Here is a 17,034-nt window from a genome sequence, read left to right on the forward strand (position 1 = left end):
GAGATATGACATTTTCCCGGCGGTGAGAATGTTTAATTAAATTTCTGGGGAACCGCTGGGTGTCAATAGATTAGTCGAACGGTTCTTGCGCAGAGTTCCTGGTTTTCAGGTGCACGGGCTCTGCCAAAATAACTCGGCAGAAAGTTATCGGTGTTCCGGTGGTTCGCCCGAAATATCATGGAACACTCGCTAGTTTTGTTTCAGAAACTGTGAAAGGCCCATAAACGCAATCTGGCTGCCCTAATGTGACAAGAGGACAAATGTGCATATAAACAAAACTCAATAGTCTGGAAATACAGCAAGTTTAGAGATTCCCAGTGCGCCGTGAGAGCAATTTTGAAGACCGAGCGGACAGCATTTTGAATAGGAGCTTCTCACTAGAAATGTTTCGGTGCTATAGAAACGTACACCTAAAGTTCTGCAATATCGTGTCTTCTGAGTGAAAGACTAATAGTAATACTTGTCACACTGATAATGACTTCATTCGTTACCTACTAATTAATGAGATTACCTACAGTATTGACTTAATAGTGTTTGCTTATCTGGTGTCTTCTCTTCCACTGACGATCCGCAATAACAACAGGGATTACCGCTCACAGAAGAACATTATCGGTTTCTCAAGTAGCAGTGCCCGGAAAAGGAACTCATTCTTTGAAACATGTTTGTATAAGACTTCCTATTCAAATCATTGTCTACACAGACTCCTCTACGCGTCCCTGAGGTTTGTAACAGAAGTTTTCAGTATCTTGCTAAGCCAAACTTTGAAAGTTTTTCTAGTGCACAAGCGTGCAGCTGAACGCTTCGGTAATTCTTGAAGTGTTAAACGAAGGGAGCATCATTTTTGTTTGTGTCGCCAGTGGTATACTGCCCATTTATCTAAGGGAGCCATTTATTAACATCGGAAACTTATCACTCGCACAAAAACAGTTTCATTTATTCATTTAGCGTGATTTAGCCAACAGCTGTATTAAGATTTTAAAAGGAAAATCCGGAAAATAGCTAGTATAGCGCTTTATACACATGGAATCGGTGGTGAGCGTCAGACAGAAAGCGTTAATTGACATATAATTGGTTCGTCGTTGTCAGCGCGTACAAACAAATGCTGCACTTCGCGGGACGCAAACTGAGAGTCCATCCCGGTCTTTATCCCGCACGCCATGCACAACAACGGCGCGTGTGCTTTTATTAATTAATTCCGAACGCGCTGACGTCCTCCACATCGGATTCGGAAGTCTAAATTGCTGTTCCCTCAGCCCCCCCCCCCCACCCTCCTTCCGCATACTCCCAACCTCCGATACTCACTTTTAATTTTTCCTACCACCACTGCTGCGCTTATTATGGCCGTCGGGCATTTTATTAAATACGAGAGGAACCACTTTTCGCCGGTGTAATTAAATATTCGGAGTCGGCAGTCGCAAATAAATTTGGACCTGGCCACAGAAGAGAGGGCTTGAGGGGTGGTAGCGAGGGGAGGGGGTAACGGGGGTAGGGGAGGAAAGTGCCACGGCCCCCCAGGCGCCGCCCGCCTTGGAGCGGACTGGAATTACTCTTAACAGCTCCAAATGGGCGAGATTAAAATCGGCTGCGATACGCAGGAATAATCAGCTGCAGCCATTATGGTTCTCTATTTATTTACACGGATTTAATCACGGTGACCGAGGAGGAGAAGAAGCGCGAGGTCTCTAACCTGGAAGGGAGGCAGAGCCAGCCCCGGGGTGGGCTGTCTGGCGACTGACCCCGCGCCGACAGGGCACTACTCCGCTGATTGAGCTGTAAATATGGAAGCCTCTCCCCGCTTCCCTTGTTAACTAATACTCTAAATGAAAGCGCGCCAGGTTCGCCCCGCTTATAATTTGCCCCACAAGCAGACATCAGAGGAGCACGCCATAGCCTTAATGAGAACGCTGCGCCCACTGACATCTCAAACAGAAAAGTCCCGGCCGCTCCTCTCTCGACTCGTGCGTGCCCCTCGCGTCTGACAGCCGCCTTAATTATACATTATTGCCATATTGGACGTTTATGATATTGCGAGTGCGCCAAAGCCTTCTCTGCGAGCTCTGCAAGCTGTTTAAATGAAATGGAGCAATGTTTCGCATCTCTTGTTTTACCATCTCTACGAAAAGTCAGTGCGCCAAGCCGCCTTACAGTGAAACTGTATCCGGACGCAGCAGAACTTCGAATCCGTCTTACCACTCCCGCAAAGCTGACGCAATCCCGGGTGAACTAAGAGCCTGCACTACGTGATCTTACCATAGATACTGAACTTAAATACGAAGGAACACTAGAATTTCACGAAACTTTCGCATTTCTCAGTTTACTTTTTCAGACGTAGGGGATAATGCTGTACAGATGAAGATCCAGGGGGGGGGGGGAGGGGGGAATCATAGGAATCATCAATCACTCCACCCATCCCTATTCCCCACCTCCCCCCAAAATGGTAAAAGCCATTACATTGTTAGATATTCTTCACCTGCCAAAGTTAGCGACAGTCGTCTTGAGAGCTGAAAGCCCTTTAGACGCCAAACATGTTACTGGGACATTGCTGTACTCATTACTTTCCTTGGTCCTTGATGCCTGGTAGCATAAGTATATTTACATAAAACATCAGAGTACTGAAGTACTTGAATAGCTCTTAGCATCTTGGCTTCTATGGCAGCCATGTAATCTTTAAACAGTACTGGGCTTCCAGAATGAGATTTTCACTCTGCAGTGGAGTGTGGGCTGATATGAAACTACCTGGCAAATTAAAACTGTGTGCCGAGCCGAGACTCGAACTCGGGATCTTTGCCTTTCGCGCGCAATAGCTCTACCAGCTGAGCTACCCTAGCACGACTCACGCCCCGTCCTCACACATTTACTTCTGCCAATACCTCGTCTCCTACCTTCCAAACTTGGCAGAAGCTCGCAGGAGAGCTTCTGTAACGTTTGGAAGGTAGGAGAGTAGGAGATGAGGTACTGGCAGAAGTAAAGCTGTGAGGATGGGCGTGAGTCGTGCTTGGGTACCTCAGTTGGTAGAGCACTTGCTCGCGAAAGGCAAAGGTCCTGAGTTCGAGTCTCGGCCCGGCACATAGTTTTAATCTGCCAGGAAGTATCAGTACTGGGCTTAATATCGATTCCTACGGAAGACCGACGGTGGCGTACCATGGACCTACAGTTTTTTTAGGCATAAGAGGAGAGTCCTTCTCATGAAAAATTTGCTTATGCCATAAAGGAAGTTACTGGACAGAGTAATCTCTATCATTCTTTCCCATATTAAGGGAATTACAACATTATCGTTTGCGCCTTCAGTATCCGCAAAGATGGGCCGAACCTGGATCAGGTTACAAATGTCTCATATAGCTTTTCGAGAGAAAAACAGCACCAAACTGAGTGACTCGAAAATGACAAGGAATTCTAGATAATTAAGAGTTCTATTTAACACAGGACACTTCCAAGTATCTTGTTCATGTCAATGGGCTAACATCTTCGCCTGCTGCTGATAACATGGTGCTAGGTGTGGACGCCCAATCACAGGCTGACGACAGCAAATTCAAAAATTTGTTGACGTCTACCTCAGTGAAGACCAATTAGCATTTAGGAGTAATGTCGACACACGTGAGGCAATACTGACTACAAAAGTTGTTTTAGAAGATAGATTAAAGAAGGGCAAACCTGCATTTAAAGTTTTTTAGATTTGGAGATAGATTACGACAACGTTGACTGATCTACACTCTCTAAAATTTTTAGGGAAGCAGCAATAAAATACATACAGCGAAAGTTACACCAGAAAGAGCGTGAAACGGAAGCACTGGTTAAGAAGGAAGTTAGACGGCACTGTAGTCTAACACCGATGTTATTCAATTTTGAATTCGAGTAAGAGATGAAGGAAACTGAACAGAAATTTGTGATGAAGAAGATATACAAAATATTTAAGGTTTGCCGACCATATTGTAATTTTGTCAGGGAACTGGAACGGAATGGATAGAGGTAATAGGATGAACATCAGCAAAAGTAAAACAATGGTAACGGAATGTAGTCGAATTAAATCACGCGATTCTGAAGAAGTTAGATTAGGAAATGAAACACTAAGAGTAATAGCCAGCTTTACTTTTTGGAAACAAACTAACAAACGACGACCGAAGTAGAGAGGGTATAAAATGCAGACCGGAAATAGTAAAATGAGAATTTTTGAAAAAGAGAAAATTGTTAACATCGAGTACGAAATATTGAGAACTGTTTTCTAAAGGTACTTTTCTTGAGTGTAGCCGTCTACGAAACAATTCAGACAAGAAGAGACTCGGAGCTTTTGAAATGTGGTGCTACAGAGCAAAGCTGAAAATTAGATGGATAGACCGAATAAACTGTAGTTACTGAATCAAACTGGGGAAAAAACTAAATTTGTGACACACTGACTGAAAGAAGGGATAGGTTGACAGGACACGTCTGAAGCATCAACGAATGATCAGTCTGGTAGTGGAGGGAACCACAGAGAGGGACCAAGGATGGAATACAGCACGAAAGTGCAAATTGATGAAAAGTTGCAGTAGCTACACAGAGATGAAGTGAATTACATGGAACAAGGTAGCCTAGAGAGCTATATGAAATCAGTTTTTGGAACAACAAAACGAAACTGTTGGCTTAAGTCTTCTCTGAATTGTAAATAATGTGGAGGTATGTGACAGAAAAGACATTTGAGGATGTCGAAGTATTCCACCTGATCCAGCTGAAGAAGACGTGTTCCATTGTTTTGTAATGTTACCTGAAGTTTGATAATCATCTATACGCGCTGAAAAGACTACCCAGTTGGATCGTGTCATTTGGCAGATCTCGGTGCCTCCACTAACACTGACGACAGTTACGCAGGAAATTTCTGTCGGGATGTAGCTTCCGGTAAGAAAGGTCAGAGGTTACAATCAGAAGCAGCTGCAACGAGAAAGGTGTGGATGCAAATGAAGTCCGTAAGAGAGACGAGGTCACCGAAAGAAATGGGGCAGTGTGTGATGGTTCGTTACAGAATTGAACGCCCGCGCTGGAGATAATGAAACGGCGGACTATATTTATTAGAGGAGGGCAACGAGATAATCTGGCAGACGGAGACAGCGGGCGTCCCCGGTACGACCCTGGTCGGCGCCAGGGCTGGGCCGGCCCACAATCAGAGGGGCCGGTGTTTACAGCCCGGTGGCGGCCGCTCATCAGCGCGAGGCCCAAATTAAATTCGAAATTACCTCCGCGAGCTGCGCAGCGCCCCAGGAGGCGGCGAGAGAAACGGCCCACGGGAAACATGTCGGACAGGCGACTTCTGTTTTACATCCTGGGTGTGCTCGGCACAGCTAGCAGCCTTCCATTTCATTATGCCTTCTCCGCTGGCGTAGTTTGGACTACAGACCGCGCCCAATTATGCAGAAAATTTCATAAGCCCGGAGTGTAACAGATTGGAATCTGATCCAGAAAATCTTGATATTCAACTACAGGCTTGTATAAATACCAGGTACCAAAGAGTCTCTTGTCGGACCGGGAACAACTCCTCACCTCTAGCTAAAGGCTGTTCTTATGGCCAGCCACAAAGCGTGTTAAGGCAATTTTCGTTCCCTTAAGACTGGTTCTCAAATCACACATCAAAAACACAACATCCAGATGTTCAGATTACGAAATGACACATAAAGAAATTTGTGCGATTCGCAGATGAAGCAAAAGATCTTCTTTCCTATCTTGAGATGATAGGAATTTGCAGTAACAGGAGTGATATGGCTTCAGAAATGTAATGATAATTGTATGAGGAGGGGTGAAGTGAAATCCCTCTAAATGAACATTAGCGTACATACGCTTGATGACCAGTGTCCTGATAGTGCTGAACTTGCTAATGCCTCCAGTCCCTCATAACACACAGCTTCGTTAATCGTCATCTGATCTCGATAATCGATTACTTTGAGTTGTCAGTGTTACCTCACAGCAGCAGGATCGTGTACTCATCTTCGGTAGGAACAACAAGTCAAAACTAGCCTCACACTGTTGCATGTTTCAGTGAGAGAGAACGAGCCGACGAGTGTGAAGCGACCACAGCCGAAATATTCCTGGCAAGGTGCCAAGTAAGGTAAAACCAAGGTGCGCCCGGTTAGCCGTACGGTCTAACTCACGGATTTCCGCATTGGGAAGGAGCGCCTGGTTCCAGGCACGAATCCGCCCGGCGGACTTGAGTATAGGTCCGGTGAGCCGGCCAGTCTGTGGATGGTTTTTAGGCGGCTTTCCATCTGACTCGGCGAATGCGGGCTGGCTCCCCTTATTCCGCCTCAGCTACACTATGTCGGTGATTGCTGCGCAAACATGTTCTCCACGTATGCGTACACCACCATTACTCTACCACGCCAACATAGGAGTTACACTCGTCTGGCGTGAGACTTTCCCTCGGGTGGTCCACCGGGGTCCGAACCGCACAATAACCCTGGGTTCGGTGTGGGGCGGCGGAGGGGTGGAGTGGACTGCGGTAGGCGTCGTGGGGTTGTGGACCAAGGCGGCTGCGGCGGGGACGGAGCCTCTCCGTTGTTTATAGGCCCCCGGTTAACATACAATACAAGGTAGAACAAACAGGAAGCAAAAACACTCCCTACGATACACGCAAAAAAGGAGACGCTGTACTGTATCTGTCGTGTTCAGTGGAACCGATATTCGATGTGTTTTATCTTATACTTCACACCTCATCAACACATGCTGTTTCTAAGCACCAGCACATTGAATGTCTCGAGAACGAATCGTTATCAGTACGATTTATTGTAATAACATTACAAGAACCGGCATATTGGTGGTTAAAGAATTTCGTATAGTCATTTTCGTGTTATAACTCGCGCGTTATGAAAGTAAACCATTTTAAGGCAACGGAATATTGAAGATTCATAAAAATATGTCATTCTTGTTACGATTTGTTGTAATTAAACGCCGGCCGCGGTGGTCTCGCGGTTAAGGCGCTCAGTCCGGAACCGCGTGACTGCTACGGTCGCAGGTTCGAATCCTGCCTCGGGCATGGATGTGTGTGATGTCCTTAGGTTAGTTAGATTTAAGTAGTTCTAAGTTCTAGGGGACTGATGACCACAGATGTTACGTCCCATAGTGCTCAGAGCCATTTGCACCATTTTTTTGTAATTAAATGTCAATAAGATTTCGGCTATTGAAGCCTTCAAGAGACCGTACATACAGAACAAGGTCGATCATAGAGCTTCATCGGAGCTTAGTTAGTAGACACGCCACGCAACAGAACAGAGGATAGACCGGTACGGGGTTTGCGTTTCGCTATATCCAATTTTTTTTCCATCTTCTCATTTTTTAAAAGGTTATGGGACTTTCTTATGAAATTATAAGAAATAAACTCTGTAATATTTCATATTATGCAAACGTAAGTGCGTTTTTTCTCCAGGAGTGACTTTCTTCAATTTGGTGTTATTTTAAAAGCAGATGTCCTTCTTGGGTGGCCATATATTTTTCATTTTTGTCTTATTACGTGTTCACGGATACTGAAGTTATTATTTATGTATACCACAGGCAGAACAATATAGCTAGCACATGGAGAAGGGAGGAAATGCGAGTTTTAATAGAGCTAACATAGGAGTTTTACGCGCGTCCGTCTTTGTGAATAAAATACACGGTTTACGAGCCAAAGAAAGCGGACAATTGTCGCTGAAGAGATCTGAGAGCGCGAAATCACGTTAACCACATCGTCCCGTGTGCTGACGGCGCTGTCTCACGTGACGTTGGATATTCCGTCTGCATGCACGTCCCGTGTGATGAGGGCTTAAGCGTCACTGACGTAAGCAGGGCCCTGCTGAGCAGCACTTAGTTCGAAACTGAAACGGAAGCGATGAATGGAGCTCTCTGGAAACGTCGTTCCAGAACCTCACGATGTATATTCAAGCAGTTGCAACTATTGTCTCGAAAAACTAAAGTTTTGTAATTAATTTTTTTTTGTTCGCAGGCATGTGTCTGAAATCCCCATGCCACTAAACCATAACACGCCGATGGAAGACCCAAACGCCAGCCGTTGTTGCCGAGTGGTTGTGGATGCTTCAGTCCGGAACCGTGCTACTTCTCCGGTCGCAGGTTCTAATCCTGCCTCGGGCATGGATGTATTTGATGTCCTTAGGTTAGTTAGGTTTAAGTAATTCTAAGTCTATGGGACTGATGACCTCAGATGTTAAGTCCCATAGTGCTTAGAGCCATTTGAACCATTTGAAGACCCAAACCAAAAGACACACCCAACTGCTGAAGTGGCTTTAAGCATTTAGAGCAGAATAACGCTGCTACCATCATTTTCCAGGGTGCGTTGGTGTTGCATACACTTCCAGTGTGGTCAAAAAAGTTTGAAAGACGACCAACGATGCAGCAAACTGCCTCATTGTGGGGAAACGAAATTCGTAGGAGAAATGGACGTTGTAGTATTCGAAGACGGCGATAGTGGAGGAAGTGAAAAATCAGTTATGGATCAGAGTCAATAGCTTGCACGACATTTTGACCACGACAAAGGTCAGCGCCGTGTGGTCTCCTCAACTGCTCATACCCCTTCAAGAAGCCCGCCTAATCGAGAAGCGGGCAGGTTGCAGCTGAGCCAAGACAATCCAGATGACTGCTCTAGCCGCCTAATCATCGTGATACAGTGCTGGGTGTGTCAGTGTGACAATGAGATAGAGGACCACAGTAAAGTTTCGGCAACACTGCACGAAGCCATTCGAAGCTGAAGAGGAAGCTTTGGAATGCTAATAAAAGGCACTGATGCTCAGATCGTTATAGGCACTGAAAGCTGGCTAAAGCCGGAGATAAGCTCAGCTGAAATTTTTGAAGCAGGTATTTCCTGTGAGCTAGTATGGGCAGAGGTCACTGTTGGGAAGAGGAATAAAATAATAATTGGAGCCTTTTACCAACCTCCAGATGATACATTTGCTGAAAGGTTCAAAGAAAACTTGAGTTTGATTGCAAACACGTACCCGACTCATACGATAATAGTTGGTGGTGACCTTAATTTATCCTCGATAAGTTGGTGAAAATATATGTTTATTTCCGGAGGTACGCATAAAACATCATCCGACATTGTGCTAAAAGCATTCTCCGAAAATTATTTCAAGCAGTTAGTTCATGATCACAATCAAATAGTAAACGGTTATGAAAACACACTTGACCTCATAGGAACAAATAATTCTGAGTTAGTACCGAGCATCAAAACGAATACAGGGGATAGTGAACACAGGGTTGTCGTAGAGAGACTGAACATTGTAAACCCCAAATCCTCCAAAACTAAACAAAAAGTATACCTATTCAAAAAAGCAGATAAAAATTCTCTTGACGTCTTCCTGAGAGACAATCTCCACTCCTTTCAAATTAATAACATAAGCGTAGACCAGATGTGGCTTGAATTAAGAGAAATAGTATTGGGTGCAATTGAGACGTCTGTACCAAATAAATTAACAAACGACGAAGGGGATCCTCCTTGGTACACAAAACGGGTGAGAACACTGTTGCAGAAACAACGAAACAAACATGACAAATTTAAACAGACGCAAAATCCCCAAGATTTACTATCATTTACAGAAGCTCGAAATTTACAGCGGACTTCAGTGCGAGATGCTTATAAGAGTTTCTACAGCGAAACATTGTCTCGAAACCTGGCAGAAAATCCAAAGACATTCTGTTCGTATGTGAAGTATGTTAGCGGCAAGAAACAACCCATGCCTTCTCTGCGCGATAGTAATGGAGATACTATCGAAGACCGTACTGCCAAACAGAGTTACTAAGCACACCCTACCGAAATGCCTTCACAAAAGAAGACGAAGTAAATATTCCAGAACTAGAATCGAGAACAGCTGCCAACAAGAGTAACGTAGAACTAAATAACCTAGGAGTAGTGAAGCAACTTAAACCACTTAATAAAAGCAAGTCTTCTGGTCCAGACTGCATACCAATTAGGTTCCTTTCAGAGTATGCTGATTCATTAGCTCCATACTTAACAATCATATACAACCGTTCGCTCGACGAAAGATCCGTACCGAAAGACTGGAAAGTTGCACAGGTCACACCAATATTCAAGAAAGGTAGTAGGAGTAATCCAGTTAATTACAGGCCCATGTCATTAAAGTCGATATGCAGCAGGATTCTAGAACATATATTGTGTTCATACATGATGGACTACCTCTAAGAAAACGGTCTATTGACGCACAGTCAACACGGGTTTATAAAACATCGTTCTTGTGAAACACAACTAGCTCTTTATTCACGTGAAGTGTGAGTGCTACTGATAGGGGATTTCAGATCGATTCCGTATTCCTGGATTTCCAGAAGGCTTTTGACACTGTACCACACAAGCGGAATGTAGTTAACTGGCGTGCTTATGGAATATCGTTTCAGTTATGTGACAGGATTTGTGACTTCCTGTCAGAGAGGTCGCAGTTCGTAGTAACTGACGTAAAGTCATCGAGTAAAAGAGAAGTGATTTCTGGCGTTCCCTAAGGTAGTGTTATAGACCCCTTTGCTGTTTCTTATCTATATAAGCGGTTTGGGAGACAATCTGAGCAGCCGTCTTAGGCTGTTTGCAGATGACGCTACCGTTTATCGTCTAATAGTTATCAAAAGATAAAAAAATACAAAACGATTTAGAAAAGATATCTGAATGGTGCGAAAATTGGCAGGTGACACTAAATAACGAAAAGTGTGAGGTCGTGCTAGAAGGAATTCGTTAAACTTTTGTCACACGATAAATCAGTCAAATCTAAAGGCCGTAAATTCACCTAAATACCTAGAAATTACAAGTACGAACAACTTAAATTGGAACAGAAAGAAAAATGTTTTGGGGAAGGCTAACCAAAGACCGCTTTTATTGGCAGGACACTTAGAAAATGTAACAGATCTACTAAGGAGAATGCCTACACTACCCTTGTCCGTCCTCTTCTAGAATACTGCTGCGCGGTGTGAGATCCTTGCCAGATAGGACTGACGGAGTACATCTAAAAAGTTCTAAAAAGAGTAGCACGTTTTTTATTATTACGAAAAATACGAGAGAGTGTCACTGAAATGATACAACATTTGGCTGGACATCATTAAAAGAAAGGCGTTTTTCTTTGCGATGGAATCTTCTCACGAAAATCCCATCACCGACCTACATAGGGAGAAACAATCACCACGATAATTATAGGGGATATCAGAGTTTGTACGGAAACATATAGGTGTTCGTTGTTTCCGCGCGCTATACAAGATTGAAATAATAGAGAATTGTGAAGGTGGTTCGATGATCACCCTGCCACGCACTTAAATGTGATTTGCAGAGTATTCATGTTGATATAGATGTAGATCTGAAACCGTTATTCCAAAGAGCTTAAGATAGCTGCAGCCGCAGGACAGGGAACTTTGTGGATAGGTGTTAATTGGGTGTTTGTAGGTGTAATTGGTATCGTGTAGCAGTGACTATAGCAATGACTACAATTTCTTAGAGATTCATGGATTCTTAACATCTAGTGGCATAATTGTACAGAATAACACTTATTGCGAGCGCTTACTAGAGCCGGCCGCGGTGGTCTAGCGGTTCTAGGCGCGCAGTCAGGAACCGCCCGACTGCTGCGGTCGCAGGTTCGAATTCTGCCTCGGGCATGGATGTGTGTGATGTCCTTAGGTTAGTTAGGTTTAAGTAGTTCTAAGTTCTAGGGGACTTATGACCACAGATGTTGAGTCCCATAGGGCTCAGAGCCAACTGAACCATTTTTTTTGAACCGCTTACTAGACTAGAGGGAAAGTGAGACTATGAACATATCCTCTCGGTGAATTAACAACTTCTTCTCAGTATACCCTTTAACAGAGGTTTGACTTCATACAGCGTGTAGCGTGTTTATTTCAATTAAAACTTCTGGACTGAGAGGCAGGGTGATTCAGCTGCCCCTACCGCTGTAATTTTATGCAACCCGAAATATTATACCTGGCCCCGCTCGCTCGCTCGCTACGCGCAAACTATTAATTTAGGAAAAAGAATGAGCAGAAGCTTTTTGTAGGAAATTTAATGTCATTATGTTCTGAACTGACATAAGTTTTCGATCGAGGCCACGGATTTCGAGTTATTCAAGAAAAAACATACCCCAATCCTACACTCCAATCTCTAATATACTGTTCATGGCACTCCCTCCTACCACTGTATAAATATTTGCGACTGCACGAATCCTTTCCCGCTTTCGCCCTTTTTGGCCCTCATCGCCTGATATTATTAGGCCGCCAGCTCAGTGCAGCGCTTACAAACTGTAAAAATGACGTTTGTGTAATTATTCCTTAACAGTTTTCTGAATTTTAACAGCAAAAAACAAACAAAATCGTTGTGTTCGTCAGGCCTTCTGACTACGAAACTACTGTGCTTGTAAAGTTTAGGTTTGGATAGAACTGTCAATGTAATTAGTTTTAGAGTAACGCTCACAAGTCGTTTTTCGTTCATTACTCTCACGGGCATGTTTCAGATAATAATGCTATAACGGTAGTTGTCAGCCGAGTCAACAGGGAACAATAAAGTTCGAATGTCGGGAATAGGTGGTGTAGTCGGAAATTTTTGTACAGTGGTAGGAGGGAGTACCACAAACAACGTACTAGAAATCCTGACTGGTGAGAGATGAGTGTGGAGTGGAGGTATTTTTGAAGATCACTTTTGTACCTTTTTCTTGAATAACTCGAAAGTGAAGACCACCAGCGAAAGTGTAAGCAAGTACAAAATTTAACTAATCAAAATTTCCTATAAAAAGGTACAGCTCATCTTTTTTCTGTAGGACTAATAATCTGAACGTAGCAAGCGAGAGAATTTGAAAATCTGGCGCTTGTTTTAGGAACTCCAGCTGTAACATTGCTGACTGCATAAAATAAAGAGTGGTAGGGACAACTGAATTATCCTCTATGAAACTGTTTAGTGTCGTCGGAAAGTAGCTTCCACATTCTAACCACATTTCTGAACACAAAAGGAACTGTCGCCTGGGACAAAGTGATAAATCGGCAGTAGAAATTATGCTTTCCGAGATGGAAACCGCAAAATATAATTCAGTGAAACTAGTGTTATGGCAAGACAATTCTTAATCATGCCCGCATTTAGAGAGAGACCATACATATTTACACAAAAAATGGTTCAAATGGCTCTGAGCACTATGGGACTTAACAGCTGAGGTCATCAGTCCGCCAGAACTTAGAACTACTTAAAGCTAAATAAGCTAAGGACATCACACAACACCCACATATTTACACACACTATATCGAATTTAACAGAACAGATGAAGGTGGTAATTTATATAAAATATGGATGCTGACTTTGGGCCAACAAAATGACGATCGATTACTTTTAATAGAGAACGACAGCGCCAGCAGAGTTAATCACGCAGTCGGTTTCACGTAGCGTTAAGTGGTGTCCTCTATACAGCTCTATCAATTCAGAAGGCGTTCGCGCCTTTACAAACACATCCCACAGTTCTACACCCATACACGCTCCGTATCCGATCCCAAAGCAACTTCAACCAACTCCCTCTCCCACACAAAGAGATCCGCTCCGATATTTATTCCTCCTATCAACTTCAATTCTTCTCCACCTATCCCACTCCACATCAAGACTGCTCTTTCCATGCAATCGCACGCCTTTCCTCCTGTTACCAGTACCTTACCCACACACCAGACTCCTCTTCGCCCTCTATTTTCGAGCCTTCCGTATTATTAATATCCACCCCAAACTCTACCTTCATCTCCACAGTTTTCCTACCTACCTGGCCCCTACGTTTTGGAGCATATTATCTCCTCCCGAACCACTTCTCGCCCAATACACGTCCTTTAGATTTTAAGTGAAAGTGAAGTGCTTCAGTGTTTCTTCTCACAAAAATTTCACCATTCTGCGATGTGTGTATACAATATATATATATATATATATATATATATATATATATATATATATATATATATATATATATATAGCTTCTGACTTTGGAATTTAATTTAAAATAGAGGAACAGCTCTAAGGTTTTTTCCTCATTCGTGTTGTACTTTTTAAAATTCAATTGGCTAAAAGGCGGAATATTATACCGCTGGAACCCAGCCCCCTCCCCGTCCATATAGGTTCAGGGATCTGAAATAACAGTAAACAAAAAAATAGCTCCTGAGACAGTTGCCCATTTACCTATGACAGTCAGAGACGAAACGTTGGGAAATAGTTTTCTGTATCAACCCCCGGTCTCTAACCCCCGGTCTCTAACCCCCGGTCTCTATCCAGAAGTCATAAATAAATAAAGGACCGGTCGACCATTTCAGCAGATGGATGTGAAACACTTGTTCTTACAGGTCTACACACTGGTTCCTAACGTAATCGTTTAATCAAGTGTGTGATGTCCTTAGGTTAGTTAGGTTTAAGTAGTTCTAAGTTCTAGGGGACTGATGACCACAGATGTTAAGTCCCATAGAGCTCAGAGCCATTTGAACCATCGTTTGCCGGCCGCGGTGGTCTCGCGGTTCTAGGCGCGCAGTCCGGAACCGTGCGACTGCTACGGTCACAGGTTTGAATCCTGCCTCGGGCAGGTGTGATGTCCTTAGGTTAGTTAGGTTTAAGTAGTTCTAAGTTCTAGGGGACTAATGACCACAGCAGTTGAGTCCCATAGTGCTCAGAGCCATTTTTGAACCATCGTTTAATCAAAGTTAACATTCGCTCTTCACCTACAACGAAAATAAACCCATTACAACAGTCGCGTGGTCGAACGTTTACTTGTCAAAGCTAACTACATTTATTACTGAAAAATCTTTCTTCGTATTTTAAGTGTGCGTAAGTCACTCAAGCTGGCAGCGCCACTACACGACATATGGAGAGCAGATGAAATATTAATCTGCGCTTCTACTTGAAGTACAGCACCTGAACGTTAAATCATTGTACTAAATCATGCACCAGTTTTGCTGCCGTTTCCTTTCTGGATGGGTGGCCTATATCATTTGGGAAAATCGCTTAGATTATCAGGTAGCCCTCAGCACGTGCTCTAATGGTTAGCGTCGCCACCGTTAGAGCCCAAGATCCCGGGGTCGATTCCAGGAAGCGTTGGAGATTTTCTTTGCTCGAGTAGGTGTTTATGCTATCCTCATCAAGTCGCCGACGTGTCGCCATATACAAAAGACCTGAAAGACGCAGATCTCCCGGCCAATAACGTCATACGATCATCATCAGATAACCCAAATTTGTGCGCTGATGGTCGCATCCACAACTGAAACAATCGTCGCACAATTAAATGTTTAATTTAAGGCCAGTTTCCAAGGAAAATGCCCTGCAACAGTGCTGTACATCTAAAATACAAAAATAAAACTATAAAGGATTATAATGGTGACTGACGCAGCACACACTGGAAAATTCATCGTATCCGTTAAAGATATAGTCAAGATGTCATTCCATTCCAACACTATGAGGGAGAAGATGCTAAAATATACTTCCTTGCGCAGATTGCTGAGCCTATTTTAGAATATATAATGATAAATAGCCGGACGGTTATTGCCTCTTAGACAGTAGATGTCTGTAGCATACACAAACAACGTATGCAGACTGACATAGGCCTACCTGCTGTTTCTTCAGGCGGGCTTCAGCGACTGGACGCTCAGGAACATCACCGGCCAATCACAAACCCTGCAAGAAAACAAAGAAACCAGCTGAAATTGGCAGCGAGCATCTTCTTAAATGTTTTACTTGAAACATACAGTCTCCTAAAAGACAATAAGCGTAACGTTAAGAAAAGAAATCTGTGGAACAGCCTTCCGTCGCTAATGATCATGTAGTCAACTGGCCGAATAATTCTGAAAAGAGAAGTGAGAAATCCGTTTTCCATAGTTATGTTACGTGTTAATATCTTCATCTATAAAAAATACGAGAGAATTGCAACATTAGTAAATTACAACGTCTATAGTCAACGAATGTCATGTTATACCCTTTTGCCCATTACCGTTTGTTGTCTGTCTTTTTATGGCCGAATATGTCATACTATTCTGCATTCTTCACACTGTTCTGAAAGTTCTTCTGACTTGCTAATGTACGAGCCGTTAGAAGACTGGCGGAATGCCTGACTATTGTGAAATTTCCTCGACAACAGGTGACTGGTAGCAGAATATTTGCCTCGTTTCACGTCATCGTCGTTTTTGGAACAAGATTTAACGTTACCTTAACCGAAAACTATAGAAATGTTTTCTCTGAAACCACCAGCAATTTCACACATTCCTCTTTGTCTAAGGAAAATTTAACAGAATAGCTTGTTGAATTGCAACATGAGATCCGAATAAGACGTCATTTTTCGACAGAGGAGTGTATTCACAATTGCTATGTGGTAACAACATTGATTGCACGGAATTTCATATGTTTCATTTTAGCAGATAAGAAATAAATCATTGGAAAACATTTACAATGTCACTGATCGTCTCTTAAGACATTCACAAACATTTGGCTTGACGGAAAACCACAACACTTTCACCGGTTCATATATATCGAAGAACTAAAAAAAAGAAGCACTTAAGTTACACCACATGATTCATTCTAGATGACTCATTCAAGAGGACTGCGCCTCAAATACTCACTAGCAACCATCATCTAGGTTTTCATTGGTTTCTCAAAATATGTTCAGGCCAGCGCTTGGAAGACCTTAGAGAGCTCACGGATTTTGGTAAGGTATTCTCTTAGTAGCTTAACAAACCCACGGCAAAATTCAAAGCTGTCATCAGTATTTTCCGTTGATTCAATTTTGCAAGGGTCACAAATCTATGGACAACGATCGCATCAGATTTTTCGCAAGTGAGTGAAAATGTGATAGAAGATGTCCGATGAACTTAGTCCGGTACCTGTCTTCTCGATACCTAAATTCATGTGGGCATTCAGTCTTAAATCGCTTGGCGATTGCAGCTGATTTCAGTGACCTATAGTCAGCTGTCCACTCAAGCGATTTCTGGTCTTTTGGTCTATTTACGCACATTACTTACCCAGACGGTCAGCTCCCGGTCTTTGAACAAAGCGCGATTCCACGCATTTTGCATCCTGCGTTGTTGCCTGTTTTCAAACGCATAGTGCAA

The 17,034-nt window shown here is 43.2% G+C and overlaps 1 protein-coding gene across 1 annotated transcript in view; it reads right to left on the reverse strand.

Moving 5' to 3' along the window:
• The window catches only part of LOC126335884 (protein PRRC2A), a 1,700,716-nt gene that overhangs the window by 1,076,240 nt on the left and 607,442 nt on the right, over positions 1-17,034 (reverse strand). The window contains exon 2 of the mRNA XM_049999355.1: positions 15,542-15,607. The gene's annotated coding sequence lies outside the window, so the exon portion shown is untranslated. The remainder of the gene's footprint in view (positions 1-15,541; positions 15,608-17,034) is intronic.

This window comes from Schistocerca gregaria, chromosome 2, assembly GCF_023897955.1.
Source record: "Schistocerca gregaria isolate iqSchGreg1 chromosome 2, iqSchGreg1.2, whole genome shotgun sequence".
In the NCBI taxonomy this organism is placed as follows: Eukaryota; Metazoa; Arthropoda; class Insecta; order Orthoptera; family Acrididae; genus Schistocerca; species Schistocerca gregaria.